Source organism: Arachis ipaensis, chromosome B9, assembly GCF_059453495.1.
Source record: "Arachis ipaensis isolate K30076 ecotype BB chromosome B9, ASM5945349v1, whole genome shotgun sequence".
In the NCBI taxonomy this organism is placed as follows: Eukaryota; Viridiplantae; Streptophyta; class Magnoliopsida; order Fabales; family Fabaceae; genus Arachis; species Arachis ipaensis.
Window position 1 is genome coordinate 81,392,747 of NC_142444.1, and position 17,381 is coordinate 81,410,127.

The 17,381-nt window shown below is 37.9% G+C and overlaps 1 non-coding gene across 1 annotated transcript; it reads left to right on the forward strand.

The window, feature by feature from the left end:
* The first annotated feature begins 6,783 nt into the window (after window positions 1-6,783).
* On the forward strand, window positions 6,784-6,887 carry LOC148545189 (small nucleolar RNA R71). Its single transcript, XR_015901976.1, has one exon. It is a non-coding gene; the product is annotated as a small nucleolar RNA R71 (small nucleolar RNA).
* Window positions 6,888-17,381: the final 10,494 nt, after the last annotated feature.

Here is a 17,381-nt window from a genome sequence, read left to right on the forward strand (position 1 = left end):
CTCAGGGCGTAAGGAGTGTTAATCATTTAGTGAAAGTCCAAGTTCGGGAACGTTAGTGACACTTAACTTTGTCACTAACGTTCCAATGCACCCCTTTTGCCTTACGTTAAAACCCACGTTAACTAGGTTAACGTGGCTTTTAACGTTGCCTTGTCAATCTTCGAGAACGTTAGTGACACTCAACATTGTCACTAACGTTCCAGTGTGCCCCTTCTTGCTTCACGTTAAAGCTCACGTTAACTAGGTTAACGTGGCTTCTAACGTGGCCTTTGCCATCCTTCGAGAATGTTAGTGACATTCAACATTATCATTAACGTTCCAATGTGCCCCTAGGTCTCACGTTAGAGTCCACGTTAACTAGGTTAATGTGGCTTCTAACGTGGCCATCTTTTAGCCATCCCAACGTTAGTGACAATGTTGAGTGTCACTAACGTTGGCTCATCTTTCATTTCTAATCGTTAGCTTCCACGTTAACCAAGTTAACGTGGAAGTTAACGTGACTCTTGGGGGTTGTGTGGTTGCTTCAATGTTAGTGACAATGTTGAGTGTCACTAACGTTGTCGACAACTCTTCATTCTCTACGTTAGTTCCCACGTTAACCAAGTTAGCGTGGGAGTTAACGTGGTACTTAGCACCATAGGCCAACGTTAGTGACAATGTTGAGTGTCACTAACGTTGGCTTCTCTCCCTCCCCCTTAATGTTAGAGGCCACGTTAACTAGGTTAACGTGGCTTCTAACGTGGCCACTTATGAGTGATTGCCAACGTTAGTGACAATGTTGAGTGTCACTAACGTTGGCTCAACTTCTTTTCTCCACGTTAGAGTTCACGTTAACTTGGTTAACGTGACTCTCTAATGTGGGCATTGATGGCTTTTTGAGAGTGTTATTGGAAATCACTTTTCTCATTAATCTTTGCAAGTTACCTCCCCTTTTCTTGCTCCTTTTTGGTCCTGAAATCAAGCAACAAAGTGCATCAAAGCTCTAGTCCAAGTCATGAGTAATGCAACATAATATTTGTCACTAAACTTATGCAAAATCCTCATGAAATCATGTAAAATGCACAATGTATGCTTGAGTGAAGGCATAAGTGAATATTTACCCAAAACTAGCTTATTTCCTAAAGAAATGCATGAAACTAACCTAAAAACAGTAAAGAAAAGGTCAGTGAAACTGGCCAAAATGCCCTGGCATCACAACACCAAACTTAAAGCTTGCTTGTCCCTAAGCAAGTACTGGAACAAGAAAATGATGAATGGAATATCCAGAGGAATGAGTCATTCTTGTGGAAGTCATATTACTGATTTTATGGTGGTTTCATGCATAGCAACTTAGGTTCATTCCATTACTGGCTTTCAGACCTTTATTCTGTCCTAAAACACCCACTTTGTTCATATCCCATGAGACTTTTATTCATTGATCCTTTTATTGTTATTACAAGGGTTGTTTGTGTTATTTAGGCTAGGTGCTCTGTAAGGGGGCAACTCTTTAAGATAAGCTTTCAGCCAACACTCCCGAACCAGTTGGTTCAAGGTGCTAGGTATTGAGACACCCCTAAGGACTTACTCCCTCAAGCCTATCCCCCATACATACACACTACAGGCATTTAGTTTATTTATTTTCTTTTCTTGAGACCTTGGTGTCCAGCACCTCTTTGGGTTACTAAGTGTTCTGTAGTGAAGGTTACTCTTGATAGTGGACTTTCAGCTGATAATCCCGAGTTAGTTAACCCAAGTTACCGAGTGATAAGGCACTCCTAAGAGCTTATTCATCCAAGTAGATCCCTCACACAGGAGCACCACAGACACTTGCCTCAAGCTTAAAACCATTGATGCCTAGCCTTATTGCTTACTCTTTTTCTTTTGTTTTTCACTTCCATTGTTCTTTCCCTTTTCTCTTCTTAGGATCTTGTTATTAACTTAGTTTCATGAGTGTATCCAAAGCAAAGTATTCAGGATAGATAGTTGTCCTCCTAGCCTTGTGGTTGAACCAACTTAGCTAACTTATGACTACCCCAAAGATTCATGAATGCACTTCCACAATATAAACTCCACTCTGGTCTTTTACAACTATAATCATTCTCTTTTTATTTAATTTAAAGGGACAAGCTTACAAGTAGGTTACATGATGGTGCAGTGACATTTAAACCAGAAAATCATGGACCTCTTCAGAAGGAAAAACTTAAAAGACAGAATAAAAAAAAGTTTAAACATAACATGGAAGCATGTTCTATTTCATACAAGATCTTCCTTATTTAAAGCATAGAAAAGATGGACTAAAAAGAACTCCACCACCTTTCATTCATGTGGATGTCCATGCTCCCATCCTTGTTTATCCTCATTGTGTCTCTCTTGAGTACTTGTACTTCCACTTCCTTTGCCTTTTCCGAGCAGCTTTCTCCAGAAACCACTATCTTCCATCTTCTTCTTGAGTGTCTCCTTTTGCTGTTTCACTTTTCTCTCTTCTTGTTCTACAAATTCTTTTTGAACTTCATCATATGCAGGGATGGCATAGTGTAGATGATGCATATTACTGGTCATGTAGTTTAACTCGGCTTGAGTGTTTACATAGAACTCCTCCCTATGTAGTTGCCTCCCTTCATTGAGTACACTGAACTCATTGAAAGTTTTCATTTGGGCTATCTGCCGCTGGTTGAGCTCTTGCAAGTGCTTCTCTTGAAGCTCTTGCCTTTCATTCACTTGGTTGATGGCTTGAGTGAGCTGAGAGTAGTGTTCCTGCTGCTGCTCCATTTGTTGTTTTTGCCATGCTTCCTGTTGGTTCAGCCGGTTCAGTATTTGCTCTTGTCCTTCCATATGTCTCTGTCCTAAATCTTCAATGGCTCTTAGAAGGTGAGTCATATTCAAGTTGGCTGGGTCATGATACTCTTCTTGTTGATGTTCTTCCTGATGGTATTCCTCTTGATGAGCTTCTTCCTGGGTCCTTTGCCTTCCTATATGTGGCCTTCTTAGTTGCTGAGCCGGTGTGGTATAGACCATTCGCTCGAGTGTGACTGGCCTCCCTGGGTTTACCCAGTCTGGGCTGCTATCCTCAAATACTACCTTGGCCTTGTTGCACAAGTAGAGAATGGTGCTGGGGTACCAAAGTCTGGCTCCTGAGTCAGCTTTCTCAGCTAACTCTTGAATTCCTTCGGCAATGAGCTCATGCACTTTGATTTCCCTACCTTGTACCAAGCATTGTACCATAGTGGCTCGATTGATGTTAACCTCTGAATTATTGGCAGCTGGTAGGATGGACCTCCTTACAAGCTCAAACCACCCCTTGGCTTCAGGGTGAAGGTCCCCCCTTTTTATGAATTTTGGTCTCCCATCTGAGTACCTCTCCCAGTTAGCGGCTGTGACACAGATATCTGATGCTATCTCTGAGAGCTCATCCTTATCGGGGCTTCTACTTATCCTTGCCTGATAACTCTCCTCATCAAAATGAGGTGATTTTAATTGAAGATCTCTTGTTATGGCACTTGGGCTGAAGTCCACCTCCCTTCCTCTCACATAGCTTTTGAAGGTTGGGGCTTTGGTCTTATCCTCTCTAACTGCATTTGCATAGAATTCTTTGATGAGGTTTCCATTGATTTTCCCCTCTGGACTGGTGAGCAATTGCCACCCCCTCTGTTCGATTTTTCTCCAAATCTGTGGTGATTCATTGGCATTGATTTGGAAGATTAATTCTGGCAATATCCTTCTGGCACTTATCCGCTCAAATTCATGCTCATGAAAGGTAGTCTTGAATCTCTTGTCATCAAAAGGAGCACTCTCAATAGGCCCTTTCCTCTTTTGCCTCTTTGAGCTTGATGATGCCATGGCTTGAATTGTTGTTTGAGGGGGTTCGAGGCTTAGGATAGATGAAGAGAGGGTTGGTTAAAGCATTTTGTGATGAAGGGTTTAATGTGCCAATAGAAGTGTGGAGAGTGGGGATTTGAATGTGAGGAGTGAGCATGCACTACGGTTCACTTATGTAAGAAAATCATGAGTGGATGAAGGGTGTGGATTGCATGAATGTTTACTAGATGAACGGATGGAGTTGTGTATGAAGGGAAGACAAGGATCATCACTTTAATGAGAGTGATTGGTTCCGTCTTCAAGGGTCTTCTTTCTCCAATGTTGCATGGCAGCATTTCCCCATGCATTCCCTCTTGAGACATGTGTGTAGTGCTCTTCATTAAGTGGCGAAATCTCCCCCATTTAATTGTCCAATCAATCCCTTTTCATGCTTCTTTTCCTTTCCTATAAAGATTTGAAATAAGGGAATTAATATATAAGAAAATTAAAACTCTACGGCTAGAATAAATTGAAAGAAAGGATTTGATTGTTTGTTTATGAATTTCAACTAACTAACTAACTATTGGTGGTTCCTTATATGCATTTTGGTGGCACCATGGGGTGACACCAAACTTAGTTTGAAGCACTGTGATGAAAGTTTTGTGTTCAAAGCTCCCAAGGCTAGCATGCAACTTGGTTTGCTTTGAACACCAAACTTGTTCCTCACTATATTCTGCATACGAAGATTTTCACCAATTGTTTGTTAAGTTTGGATTGAAGCTCATAAAGATTGACTTATTCATTATCATCTGGAAGCATATAAAACATGGGTTGCCTCTCATGAAGCGCTTCTTTAGCGTCACTAGCTTGACGTTTTTCTTTCATCACGGTGGTTGGTAGTGCTTAAAGTCCTCCCCTCTTGCTGTGGACTTGTATCCATTGGTTGGATCAATGATTTCCACATGTTCCAGGGAAAGAACTCTGTTGATAGTGAAGACCTTGGGTAATTGACATGGCACAGTAGGGAGATTAGGGGGAATATCTGGGAAGTAGGCTGAGACAACTCTATCCCCTGGAGAGAAGTCTTCCGTAGGGATCTTCTTGTTCCTCCATCTCCTTGGTACCTTTTTCTTTGTTTCTTTTGAGGTTGCCTTCCCCTTGGTGACCTCTTTTCTCCAAGGAGTTGTGATGCTGTCTTCACCTGCCTCTAGAGGTTTGGGTTCCTCCAACTTTTCCTTGAGCTGTGGTAATTGCTGTTTTCCTTGTTTGTCAGTTAAGGGGGTCTCGGAACGAACTGGCTGTGCTTCAGTGCTTGTTTCCTCCTTCAGTTTCTCATTATCATTTGTGCTGAGTTCTTTGTCCTCTTGATCTGTTTCTTGTGAGAGTTTGAAAACATTGAAGCTGAGTTGTTCATCATGGATTCTCAATATTAGCTCCCCTTTCTCTACATCGATAAGTGCTCTGGCCGTAGCTAGAAATGGTCTTCCCAATATGATTAGGTGAGTGTGACTTTCTTCCATGTCCAGAATGACAAAGTCTGTTGGGAGAAAGTACTTCCCAACCTTTAGCAACACATTTTCCACCACTCCTATTGCTTGCTTTTGAGTTTTGTCAGCCAGTCTGATAATGACATCTGTGGGCATTATCTCATTAATCTGCAGCCTCTTCACCAGGGATAAGGGCAGTAAGTTGATGTTGGCCCCTAAATCGCATAGTTCTCTGTCGAACATATTTTCACCTATGGCACAAGGGATATGAAAACTTCCTGGGTGTCTTCTTTTTGTAGGCAACTCAGGTTGAATAAGGGCACTACATTCCTTGTTCATCACTATAGTCTGCCCTCCCTTGAGTGAGCTTCTCCTGGGAAGAAGTTCTTTCATATACTTGATGAATGTAGGCATTTGTTGAATTGCCTTGATGAATGGTATGTTCACATGCAGAGATGCAAACAAGTCTAGGAACCTTGAGTATATTCTTTTTCCCACAGCACCATTGAGCAGTTGAAGGAATGGTGCATAGAGCTTCAGCAGCTCTTGTTGTGAGATTTCTGGTTCTTTGTGATCTCTATCCTCCTCCTTTGTTGAGTTGTCTTCAAGTTGTTTGCACATTTTGCCTTGCTTATCATCAGTCTCTTGATCACTTGTAGTGACCATTTTACAATCTTCCCATCTTACTTTCTTTGCTTCTCCCTTGGGGTTTTTCTCCGTGTCACTTGGGAAGCTATCAGTAGGTTTGGGAATTTTCTCAGACAAATATCCCACCTGGAATTCCAGCTTCCTAATGGTTTCTCCCTGGTTCTTAATATTGGCTCGCACCTCCTCTTTGAATGCCTTATTTTCTTGAATCTCTTGGCTTATTCCTTCAAGTAGGGCTTCAATCTTAGAGAGCCTATCATCAATTGATGAGTGGTTCGGAGCAGATGTGCTGTTTTGGTTTTGATAAGTATGTGGAGAAGTGTTGTTGTGGGGGTGTTGAGATGTCCTCTGGGTGAATTGTTGGTGAGCTGCATTGTTGTTGGAGTTGTAACGTCTCTGGTCTTGGTTTTGATCTTGCTCACTTCCCCACCCAAAGTTCAGGTGATTTCTCCATCCAGGGTTGTAAGTCTTGGAGTATGGATCATAGTTTTTCCTTAGTGAATTCCCAATGTAGTTGGCTTGCTCCTGACTCCCTTCTGCTTCTTGGTTTACTACTTCTTGTGTTGTTGATGAAGTGGAGATTGCTGCTACTTGGTTCATCTCCATCTTCTTGGTGAGGTCAGCCAGCTGCTGGGTAATGAGCTTGTTTTGGGCCAACAGAGCATCCACATTGTTTAGCTCCATCACTCCTCTTGTATTCCTTCTTTCGGAAGCATAGAAGTAGTCGTTTTCTGCTACTGTTTCAATAACATCTATGGCTTCCTCAATTGTCTTCTTCTTGTTCAAGGACCCTCCAGATGAATGGTCTACTGCCTTCTTTGACTCATAAGAGAGCCCTTCATAGAAAATGTGCAGCTGGACCCATTCGTTGAACATGTCAGGTGGACACCTCCTTCTTAATTCTTTGAACCTCTCCCATGCTTCATACAGAGTCTCACCATCCTGTTGCCTGAAGGTTTGAACCTCAGCTCTCAACCTATTGATTCGTTGAGGAGGGTAGAATCTTGCTAAGAATTTGTTCACCACATCCTCCCAAGTTGTCAAGCTCTCCCTTGGGAAGGATTCCAGCCACTTGGCTGCCTTGTCTCTGAGTGAGAAGGGAAATAAGAGCAATCTATAGGCGTCAGGATGAACACCATTAGATTTCACTGTGTCACATATTCTCAGGAAGGTGGTCAAATGTTGGTTGGGATCTTCTTGAACACCTCCTCCAAACGAACAGTTGTTCTGAACAAGGGTGATGAGCTGTGGTTTAAGTTCAAAGTTGTTGGCATGGATTGTTGGTTTTTGGATGCTACTTCCACAATTGCCTGGGTTTGGATTAATGTAAGAGCCCAAAACTCTTCTATCCTCCCTAGCATGATTTGCTCCACCTCCTCTGCCATGGTTGTGAATCTCTTTTTCATGATGATTTTCCATGTTTTCTTCCATGTTTGGTTCAAAGTATTCCTCAAACTGTTCCTCTTCTTCTTCAGCACCAACTACTTGTTTTTCTTTTGCCTCCCTCCTTAGTCTAAGGAAGGTTCTCTCTGGTTCAGAATCAAAGGAAGTTGAAGCCCCGCTTCTTCTCCCTGTCATACAACCAACAAGTATAAGCAGAGAATATAGATGCAGACAGTATTTATGTCAGAATTGATGTTAGTTGTGGGTGATGCAATATATCAAACAGTTAATGGGTTAGCAAACAGAATTGAAAATAACAAAGAAAAACAAAAGAGTAGATGGAGAAGGGAAGAAGTTTAACAAAAACAAAAAGTAAGTCACTCAAACAGAAAAATGAAATTCACAAAATAAAATGCTCAATCTAGTGATCTTCCAATCTAATCATTGTTGATGCACAATCAATCCCCGGCAACGGCGCCATAAACTTGATGCACGGAAAACTTGTCTCTCAACAAATCTCCCTTCGGCAAGTGTACCGAAGTTGTCGTCAAGTAAAAACTCACAATAGAGTGAGGTCGAATCCCACAGGGATTGATTGATCAAGCAACTTTAATTAGAAGAATGTTCTAGTTGAGCGAATCCAGAATTTAGGTTGAAAGTTGCAGAAAATAAAATGGCGGGAATGTAAATAACAGAAAAGTAAATGCTAGAACTAAAGGACTGGAAGTAAATGACTGAAAATAAATTGCAGAATTGTAAATGGGAATGGGGGATTTGCTCATAAAAGTAAATCGCAGAAATTAAAGAGAATGGGTGAGATTAGAGATGGGAGTTGATTGGGCTTAGGAGATGTTGCAATTCTCCGGATCAAGTTCATCTTTATCTCTTCCTCAATCAATGCACTCATTGATCTCCTTGGCAATCTTAAGTGATTGAATTACAATTCCTTGCAATTCAATCTCTCAAATCTTGATCAATAGCCAATTCCTTGGTCAATTGCTCATGAGAAGAGATGAAGTATGGTCACTGATTATACCACATGCATTTCCCAAACCAAGTATTGAGAGGGTTACAGTCACATACCCATCCAAACCCAATTTGGTCCAGCATGAGAAAGCATTTCTAGCTTGATCTCTTCATTCCTCTTCCAAGGTTCAAAAGAGATCCAAGTTTGAATAGCTTCTCTTCCAAGATAACTACTCAATTGGATGAAGATCGAAAGCTTTCAAGTAAAATCAAGAGGAAAGATAGAAGAAGAACAATGAAAATTAGTATTGATCCATCAAATTACAACAGAGCTCCCTAACCCAATGAAAGGGGTTTAGTTGTTCATAGCTCTTGAAAATGAAAACAAAGATGGAGAATACATCATAAACTAGAAATTGCAAAGAAAGTAAAATACAGAGAGTGGTTCTTCAGCCTCCAGAACTATTTTACAATTCAAAGCTACTCCTATATATACTACTCTTCTCAGCTTCTAGTTCACTCTTCAAGTCTTGGGCCTTTGGATCTTGAGTTTGAAGCAGTTCCTTTCTTTATTTGGGCTTGGCTTTACTTGCAGAGAGAAAGTGCGGAGTGGGCAGAGACTTAAGCTCAGGGCGTAAGGAGTGTTAATCATTTAGTGAAAGTCCAAGTTCGGGAACGTTAGTGACACTTAACTTTGTCACTAACGTTCCAATGCACCCCTTTTGCCTTACGTTAAAACCCACGTTAACTAGGTTAACGTGGCTTTTAACGTTGCCTTGTCAATCTTCGAGAACGTTAGTGACACTCAACATTGTCACTAACGTTCCAATGTGCCCCTTCTTGCTTCACGTTAAAGCTCACGTTAACTAGGTTAACGTGGCTTCTAACGTGGCCTTTGCCATCCTTCGAGAATGTTAGTGACATTCAACATTATCATTAACGTTCCAATGTGCCCCTAGGTCTCACGTTAGAGTCCACGTTAACTAGGTTAATGTGGCTTCTAACGTGGCCATCTTTTAGCCATCCCAACGTTAGTGACAATGTTGAGTGTCACTAACGTTGGCTCATCTTTCATTTCTAATCGTTAGCTTCCACGTTAACCAAGTTAACGTGGAAGTTAACGTGACTCTTGGGGGTTGTGTGGTTGCTTCAACGTTAGTGACAATGTTGAGTGTCACTAACGTTGTCGACAACTCTTCATTCTCTACGTTAGTTCGAGTTAACGTGGTACTTAGCACCATAGGCCAACGTTAGTGACAATGTTGAGTGTCACTAACGTTGGCTTCTCTCCCTCCCCCTTAACGTTAGAGGCCACGTTAACTAGGTTAACGTGGCTTCTAACGTGGCCACTTATGAGTGATTGCCAACGTTAGTGACAATGTTGAGTGTCACTAACGTTGGCTCAACTTCTTTTCTCCACGTTAGAGTTCACGTTAACTTGGTTAACGTGACTCTCTAACGTGGGCATTGATGGTTTTTTGAGAGTGTTATTGGCAATCACTTTTCTCATTAATCTTTGCAAGTTACCTCCCCTTTTCTTGCTCCTTTTTGGTCCTGAAATCAAGCAACAAAGTGCATCAAAGCTCTAGTCCAAGTCATGAGTAATGCAACATAATATTTGTCACTAAACTTATGCAAAATCCTCATGAAATCATGTAAAATGCACAACGTATGCTTGAGTGAAGGCATAAGTGAATATTTACCCAAAACTAGCTTATTTCCTAAAGAAATGCATGAAACTAACCTAAAAACAGTAAAGAAAAGGTCAATGAAACTGGCCAAAATGCCCTGGCATCATTTATCAACCTTTGTTAGCCAACTTTGAGCCTACGAGTAATCCACTTTGTTCTTTAATTTAGCACATTACAAGCCTTAAAGCGAAAAAACAACAAATGTCCTTTATTTGGATCTTTGATTAGCTTAGGCTAGTGAGTGTGAGTATCATTCAAGTGTGGCAAAACTTGGGACATTAGTTGGGATAAAAGGGTTTTTTTGTTTTGTATTTCTATATTTGGGAATTGGGTACATGCTCATGTGTTAATTAAATGTAAAACCATATGCATTGATACTTTTGTGTATACTTTATTGCAGAAAGAAAAAAATGAGAAAATAAAAAGAAATAAAAAAATGTAGATATCAAAAGAAAAAAAATAGAAAGAAAAGAAAAAGAAAAGAAAAGTAATAAAAAGGGGACAAAATGCCCCAAGTGAAGCTCAATAATAATCAATGCATATGTGTTGTGATCAAGAAAAAAAATGCATGAGTATGTGAAAAAGTGAAGAATGGGTAGTTAGGTTTGTTTAGAATTGTATAGGTTGCTATATAGGTTAGGTGGGAAGTTTAAGGTAATCAAAGATTCAAATTTCAAGTCCACTTGACCAAATATGTATCCTTACCTTGACCCTAGCCCCTTTACAACCTATTAAAAGACCTCATGATGAATGTATGCATGCATTGAATAATTGTCGATTGTTAGATGAAAAACAAATCTTGGAAAGCATGATTAGGGGAGAATTGAGAGAATCGACCCTATATACTTGAGCGATTAGAGTGCAAACACTTCCGGTGAGGGTTCGACGCTCAATTCCTTGATTCCCGGCTTTCATGAGCGTTCTTCTTGCAAGTCTACTTGGACTTCATTTTCATACTTGAATTGGTAGGATTCATGAGTCATCATATGACCTTAGCCCTACCCGTTTATACATGCTCTTGGAAGACTGATTTATTTTTAACCTAGGTAGAATTATTTTGCATTTAGTTGTATTCATATAGATAGATGCATTTAGGTTATTTGCATTGAATAAATGTCATACTCCTTATTTCATTCTTGGTTTAGCATGAGGACATGCTATGGTTTAAGTGTGGGGAGGTTGATAAACCCCATTTTTAGGGTTTATCTTCTGTTGAATTTAGAAGGTTTTATCATCTTTTTCCATATTTATTCAATGAAATAGCATGGTTTTGTAAATTCTCCTTTAATTGTGCTTAAGAGTGAAAACATGTTTTTATGTCTTAAAGTAGCTAAATTTAATTCACCTTGATTCCATTAGATGCCTTGATATGTTTGTTAAGTGATTTCAGATTTAGGAGGCAAGGATTGGATTGAGGGAATGAAGAAAAAGCATGTAGAAATGGAGAACTCATAAAGAAATGAAGGAATAGCAAAGCTCTCAAGCCCGACCTCTTCGCACTTAGTCGACCATAACTTGAGCTACAAAAGTTCAAATGATACGGTTCCAGTTGCGTTGGAAAGCTAATATCCGGTGCTTCATAATGATATAAAATTTGCCATAGTTACATCACGTTTAGGGGTGCGCACGCACACTGTATGCGTACACACCGATGTTGCACGTGACCCACTTAAGCGCAACTCGTGGCCAGCGATTTCTGGTGCATTTTGGGCCCAATCTAACTTATTTCTGATGCTATTTAACCCATGGATTGAAGAGGGATGAGAGAACTAGTCATTATTAGTTTAGCTTAGATTAGTTTTGGAGGAAAAGTTAGTTTCTAGAGAGAGGAGCTCTCTCTTCTGTCTAGAATTAGGAGTAGGTTAGATCTAGATTAGGAATTCTTAGATCTAGGTTAATTTCATGCTTAGATTTACTTTTCCTTTTGTAATTTTTCTTCTTCTATATCTCTTCTCTCTAGTTTAGCATTTAATTCTTGTAATTCTTTACTTTTATGTTGATGCACTTTTGTTCTTTTATTTCTCTTTAATGCAATTTATGTTTTCATGTTCCTTTATTGTTGAATTGCTTTGTTGTTGTTTAATTCCTTGCAATTGAGTAGTGTAGATTTACTTTCCTTGCAATTTTACTATGATTTTCTTTTATGCCTTCCAAGTGTTTGATAAAATACTTGGAAGAATTTTAGAGTAGAATTTTCTGCTCTTGGCTTGGGAAGGTAACTTAGGAACTCTTGAGTTGCTAATGTCCAAGTGATTGATGATTGGGAGCCATTGACTCTAGTTCTCATTAATTCAATTGGTGGAGAGTTAGGACTTATGGACTTGGATTGATATAGCTTATTTGACTTTCCTTTACTACTAAGTTAGAGGATGACTTAATGGGATTGATCCTTTCCAATTCTCATGTTGTGGTTAGTGATAAGGATAGAGATCCTTGACCGCCAAACCTTGCCAAGACCACTTTATCATTTACATTTCCATTGTCATTTACTTTTCTTGTAATTGTGAGACGACACTACCCTGTAATTCCTTTGAGAGATGACCCGAGGTTCCAATACTTCGGTTTATAAATTTAGGGGTTTGTACTTGTGACAAACAATCTTTTGTATGAAAGGATTATTGTTTGGTTTAGAAACTATACTTGCAACGAGATTTTATTAGTGAATTTATATACCATCAAAAAAATCAATTCATCACTCATCCACGACGCTCTCCTCTGGCGGCAAGCTCCTCCATCAATGCTTTTCTTCTAGCTGCGATCTCTTCCATCAAAGTTTCCTGCTCCATCGTGTTGTGCTCTGTGAAGATTCTTTTTCTCCATTTTTGTTGAACTAGGTTTATATACAAATCCACATTCTCTTCTTTTAATTACTCATATTTTTTATTTGCTAATTGTTACTACTTCTATTTCATTAATGCTAGGTTTTGATTTTCTCTTTGTTAGCAGAAATTGGGGTAAGGTCTTAATGAAATTCCTTTGTTTTTTTCTTAGCATACAAATTTGCATTCGCTTCGCGGTTTTGATTTGTAAATATGCTCTCTATTGGTGATTTACTGATTTGCATAGCACGTGTTTGATGAATTGCTTGAATGCTTATTTTTTTTTGTTCAAGGCAATCGAAGATTCTAGAATCTCGATCGTGGTTTTCTCCAGAAGCTATGGAGATTCGACGTGGTGGTTGAAGGAATTGGAGAAGATAATGAAGTGTGGGAGCAGCAAGGGTCAGAAGGTTATGCTGGTGTTCTACGGTGTTAATCCGTCGGAAGCTGGGATGGCGTTCGCATACGGGAACCGCTCAAGGAAGCTGCTTGTCTTTCGAGTTTTGTTACATATATCAGTAGGTACTTTTAAGTTTTAAAGCTGTTTAAAGAATGACTGATCATATAATCCATATAAATGCGAGACAGTCATATGCTTTTCAAAGTGTCTCTGCTCCATCCTAGCATCCCTCTTCACCGAGGATTGTTAAATTGACCACTCACCTTCTTGAAGTTGGGTTTGGACATGGTGAAATATTTGTAGGTGCCCATAAATGATTATGCAGTAACATTTTATGCCCCTTGTTGTCCCTAGGTGAAGTGGGGCAATTAATTTCTTATTATAAAAGGTCTCTTAACATTGTAGTATTGTCTTATTTTTGCAGGATGCTACAGAGTATAAAAGAAGGGTCAGGCAGTAGGCAAAGCAATAGCCACCAATAATCTAGTGATACCACAACTCACCTTAGGAACTATTTTTGCATCATATATGCTCTCATGCACTATAGCTTGAAACTGTTCTGTCATCTATGATTGTTGGCTATAATATTTTGCATACACTATGGTATTTCCTATATATGTTTACTTTTCGATTTGGATTAAGTGTTAATATATAAACAATGTGGAAACAACAAAAGAAGACATGTTGGTGGCATGTGCCTGATGTTTGCTGATGCATTTCTATATGAATCAATAACAGTTCGGGTGAATGAATTGCATGTGTCTCCTTTGATTTCTTTGTTATTCGATTTTTTTAGGTGAATGAATTGCATACACAATGAGAATAATATATTTTCTTTTTTTATTTCCTTGACTCTTTTTACTTTATAGTAAAAAATTAATTTGCATATAGACAATTACTTGAGAAGGAAAAATGCACAATATAAAAGCATATAGATATCCACTACTAGTTATCCCAAAAGTACTATTTTTAAGAAATTTACATTGGTAGTATTTCATGCCTTTGCAACTAGTATTATGTATAAGAACAAAACTGAAGTTAATTGTGAATGTTGTCTTTGGTTGAGATTGATATTGCTACCAACCGCTTAATAAAATCTGATGATAATGTGTTGGTTAGTTTAGGTTGCTTAAGTGATTGGACTTTCCAGAAATGAAGTTTAGCTTATACTTATGGGTTATGAGGTATGTGAAATGCTATTTTTCTGCACCTCTTTACTACTAAAAATTTGATTGCATACTTGCAAGAAATGAAATAGCACACTGGATTTGCAAATATGCATTTAGTTATTATATTCATGGATATGTTCCTGATCTTATTTTATATCTTGTTTAGAATACGGTAGAAGCTCCTGGTAATCCAGAGATTTTGCAAAAAAAATTAGCCTTTAATTTACTCAAATAATTTTATATAATTTTTTTTATTTTCTCTATATGATCATCAGTTGTAGTTGGAGTGGTTGATGGCATTGATGTCATCACCTCCTTCTGTCTTTTCCCCTACTGAAAGGAGAAATTATTAGTTCACATGGTGGCATAGTGGGGTTAGGATTGTTTTCTTAGGACTCTTACCCTCGGCTTCAATTATATAAATATCATGCGCCCCTCGTTTTCCTTAATGGGGAAAAGTTCCTCTCATCCCCTTTCCTAATTTTAATTTGCTTCCCTAACTTCATACTCTCTAGTAATAATTTAAGGCCTATATACAAAATCTATATCATGCTATATGCTATATTTAATTTCATACTTATTTTTTAAACTCACGTGTTTCCTAGAAGTAAACTTTAAGTTCTTCTAAAATCGTAGGTCTACCATATGTATGGCAAACCTTGCTGGTATATATTGAATATTGATCAATTAATTATTGTTCTTAAAATAATCACTATATTTTAACTATAGTTTCTTAATAATCTTTAATTTTGCAATACTTTTTTTTTGCAAAAAAGTAATTTTATACTATTAAATATAATTTTATACAATTAATATTTAATAATAACTAATTAATGATTATAAATTATAAAATTGTTGGTTTTTTAGTAATCCGCGTTTTATATATTTTGATGATGACGACACATATGCTATGCACGCGTCTGCAAGCCTTAAAATGCTACTTTGCTCATTAAGTCAATAATATTAATATACTCTCCGCCCAAATATCATAGCTCGGTCAAAGCCTAGCTATACCCAAGTTAGCTATACAAAAATTCTAAGCTATATAATGTCTAGTACACGCGTTGATTATGATGATGATTAACTTCTCTCATTAACTTGGGTGAAACAACTTACTATGTGTAATTATATATACATACTTTTCTTACTGAAATAATTAAACAATTGTCACATGCGAGGGAAATGTAAAAATTAAAGCAGCCAGATAGTGAATGCCTATTTTCGAATATCTTGTAAAAATGTTGTTAAACGTTGAAAAAGCATAACACAGGTAGCACTTGTTATTTTTGTATTCTATGAAAGAATTAGTGATAATAGAAGATCTAATTTCTTTGGTTTCTAGGCTTTTGATAAAGTATTATTAAGTTTTGTGATAATAGAAGATCTGTTGATTTCATATGTGCTACTCCAGCTTCATCAAGATTTGCCAATAATAACAATAATAATGATGCACTAGTTCCAGCAATTAAGAATATCAATAGGCCTAGCATGGTGGTGAATGTGAAGGTCTTGAAGAAGCTATTCTCTGTTAACAACTATCAAAAGAAACCAAGAAGGAGAGTAAGATAATTATCCTTTTCCTATGGTGATTTATGTGGTGATTTATGTCAATCAGGTATAAAATTGATCTTTTATTCAGGTATAAAATTAGAAAGGCTTTTATTAGTCTTTGGTGAGGGGATTAATCCATATCACTAGAAAGCTATGCCTCTTCAAATGAAATGTAAAGATAAAAGAGTATTTGGATATGTAAGTTGGTCGCTTAATCTTAGTTGTTATAGAAGCGTTCTGTGGATTTCAGAGTATGCTAAGCTTTACTTTTAACCATCATGTCTACTCACTGGCATATATCTCCACTGTCCAAGTTCATGAGGTTAAGGATATCATGAAAGACAGGGTAAGAATTATATATTACTGGTTAATTTTAATGTTGATTTGTCAGCAATTGTGTGCCAAGTAAGTGATGATTAGCAAGTAATGTTCTCTCTTGTCATTGTAGTTTTAAACATGACATTGTTTTATAATTCACTATGCTCAAGAAGCGCAAACTGATGGTGATCCTGAACTTCTGGATGATTCTGAATTTTATCAGCAATTACTGAAAGAATGTTTTGAGATAGTTGATCCTAATTCATTTGGTAAAACATTGTGGCTGAAAATCTTCACATATAGCTCTTTTTTCGGCCAGTGTTTTTAATTTCCTAGCGGAATATTATGCCCTTAAACTCTGTTCTTTAATAGTCCATGTCAAATACCTCATTTTCTGTTATTTCACTTTTATAGAGACAGCATTTTATGCGTTGAAGAGAATGCAAAAAAAGAAACAAAAAATTGTTGATCGCTGTGCCTAAAAAAGCCGCAAGATAAGGTATCAAGAGACTGCCAATACTTTTGAGTTTCTTTCCCTAGGTGTTTCTTTCATAATATTAACTGAACAAGCTTTGGAATGATTTGATGTTGAAGGTATAATGCTCATGAAAAGATAGTAAACTTTATGGCCCCTCAACCTATGAATCTTCCTTCTATGGCTCCAAAGTTATTTGAGAATCTGTTCGGATTGAAGACTCAAATATCATCTGCTGCAGCCTCATAATCATGGTTGGCAGACAGAAACATATGTTGTATCAATTTTCCAACACTACCAAAGAAAATTTAATTTCTTGCCCGTGTAGGCCAAAATTTTGCTCTATGTACTCCATAACTATTCAGGATAGATGTGCCTAAGAGATTTTGATTAATTTAAGCTAGCTTATGTTGTTTTCGATGTCCACACATTTAAGAAGGAACAACATTACACAGCCATAGAAATCTACATTTTTGAATAAATATACATTATTGTGTAATTTTAAACAAAAAGTTATTTGTTTAACACGGTAAAAATGACAGTTAAAACTACATTTCTAAATGATAAAAAATATCACTTTCATCCGGTAAAACTGGCGACTTGTAACTACCATTTTAAACAACATGAAATGTCACTTTAATATGATAAAAACGGCGGTTTTAAACACCATTTTAACCAATAAAAATGTCACTGTCAGGGT